We start from the raw sequence: 2,497 nt of genomic DNA on the forward strand, positions 1-2,497 counted from the left end.
GAGCCTTAGTGGAGCCAACAACAAGTGGTAGTAGTGTGGTTGTTGAAAGTTTTTTCGCTGTTGGGAAATCACTTTAAATCTCGTTTTCCTCTTGGCGGCGTAAACAAGTTTATTTATAATTCACGCTAAAGAAAACTTCTGATATTTCTAAACGTAGAACATAATATAAATCTTCGAAATTTTATTTTTCCAATTTTTAGGTAATTTTTCGGGAAGAGAAAAACGAGATTTAAAACGATTGAATAACATCTATTTATCGTTAGACGATTGTTGCGTCTAGCCTATTCCCACATCACGACTATCTGTCGTGGCTGTGTCGTTAACGTATATTTTATCGTTGAACGACTGTCGTGTCTAGCTGTTCCCACTAGATTGTGACGACAATTAATCAGCTCACGACAGCCGTCTTGTCGTTTGCACAACGCAATTGTTTGAACCAGCAGTTATCTATCCTGTCGTCACATTTTTATCGTGACGTTTTATTTATCGTTAGACGACTGTCATTCTAGCTCTTTCCATTGTTACGACAGTCTGTCATCGTAACGTCGTGAAAAAAGTCGTGAACGACAGTTATTAGCGTTGTATGACCTATATAGTGAACAACTTCATTTGTATATACAAGCCACGACACAAAGCGGCACCTGCATGGCAGCCCGCGCGCTGGTAGGAGACTGCTCTCGAGTCTCGTAGGACGCGTTGCACGATGGCTTCCACGCTGCGACTACATTCCTGCCGTCCGCTAACTAAAACGCGGTTAAGTAACAAAATATTTTTTTAAGATATCGTAAAAAACAATAACCCCGTTTTAGAATACTGAAATTGTTTAATGATATTTCAGCTATGCATTGTTAGGGTAAGTTCCCATAAGTCGAACACGTTAATTAATTTTAAATGTTTTTAAAAGAGAATTTTATGCTTTGTCTTTAGCTATTTAAAACGGATTTGTGACCATTTGTCAGTTAGCCGCGTTTTAGTTAGTGAATGGCATATTCATAATCCTGCATTACGCGGCAGACGGCTAGGTAGACTGTCTGTCTGGAACGCGCCCTTTCAATGGCTCTATCGTTTTCGTTCAGTAAGTTTATATCCGGATAATATCCGGAAAACTATGATTTTTTCAAAATGGACATTTTTCAATGACCCAACACTATCCATGTACGAAAAATAGTTTATTTTTTGACTCAACATACTTTTTTTGTCTATGGTCATAATCTGCATTCGCTCTGAGCCTTTTGGAGGGAAAAGTGTCGTTTTTATTTTGACTTTCAATTATTTTGTGAAATCTAGTTTAAAGTGGAATAGGATACTGCTATTGTGCCTTAATCGAAGATTAAAACGCGAAATTATACGAATCTCGAACTAAAATACCCGTATCGGCCCGTTCTAAGGAATCCCGAGTCAATCCAAACACGTCGCCTCAAATTGCCTATCCTCTTTGTGGCGGCCATATTTACAGAAACAATTAACCGAAGACATGGCTCAAAGTACTTGTATCCAAGCCAAAATTATTAATAAAAAAAAATAATCTACAACTGTCACTTTGACGATTTTGATTTTGGATTTTGACATTTCGTAACAGAGCATGTTCGATTCCAAGATTATTTTGGAGTTTGCCCATTTCTAATTTATGTGCACTAAATTTGTGTTAATTTATGGATGTTACATTGAATATATGGCGTTTTCATATATTTCTTATAAAACTTACCACAAAAGGGACGTGAATTTATGATTATTTACGTCTATAATCATGGTAAGTAATTTTTTAAATTTATATTATTCAATAATTTTGTGGTTTTAACTTTCCTTTCCCTATACCATTACTTAAATATATACAATTTACGAGATGTTAATTCTTGAAGTGTTATTGTACTAGTATTTTGGTTTACTACAATTTAGTATTTGTCGCGCCATAATTTTTTCCGTGACCTCAACTTATCGTTTCACACTACTATTGACGCTGCTGACATTAATAGGAAAATTTAATGTTATTGCTGGCTCTCCATTATCAATTTATTTAAATTATATTTTATAGTTAAGACATTTTGTATATAATTTGGTATTGTATTAATTTCTTTGTTTAATAACATGTTTTGCATGACTAAAGATTAGATTGTTGCCAAATAATCAATCAACACTAGAGATTAATAGAGTGAAGAATACTAGCTTAAGTATTTTTCTTTACTAACAAATATTATGGATGAATGTATCTGAAATAAATGGATTATTATTATTATAAGATGTACAGTACTGTCATGAATCAAGCTTCAATATCAGTTCTTACCTTATAACCAGTTTATGAACTGGACTACTATCTGCCACAATTGATAGAGCTCCTCCGACTCTATCAATAAATGAGAAAACTGATTTTAATAAAGATCTTTATTAAAATATATCCAAAAGGAATAACGTAAAAAAACATACCATGACATGAAGAGAGTTCTACAAGGTACCAAATATATTAGGGGTTAAAGTATGAAATTGCCGTTTTATTGCAATA

Source organism: Hyposmocoma kahamanoa, unplaced genomic scaffold (assembly GCF_003589595.1).
Source record: "Hyposmocoma kahamanoa isolate Upper Pololo Valley unplaced genomic scaffold, ASM358959v1 88, whole genome shotgun sequence".
NCBI classification, from domain to species: Eukaryota; Metazoa; Arthropoda; class Insecta; order Lepidoptera; family Cosmopterigidae; genus Hyposmocoma; species Hyposmocoma kahamanoa.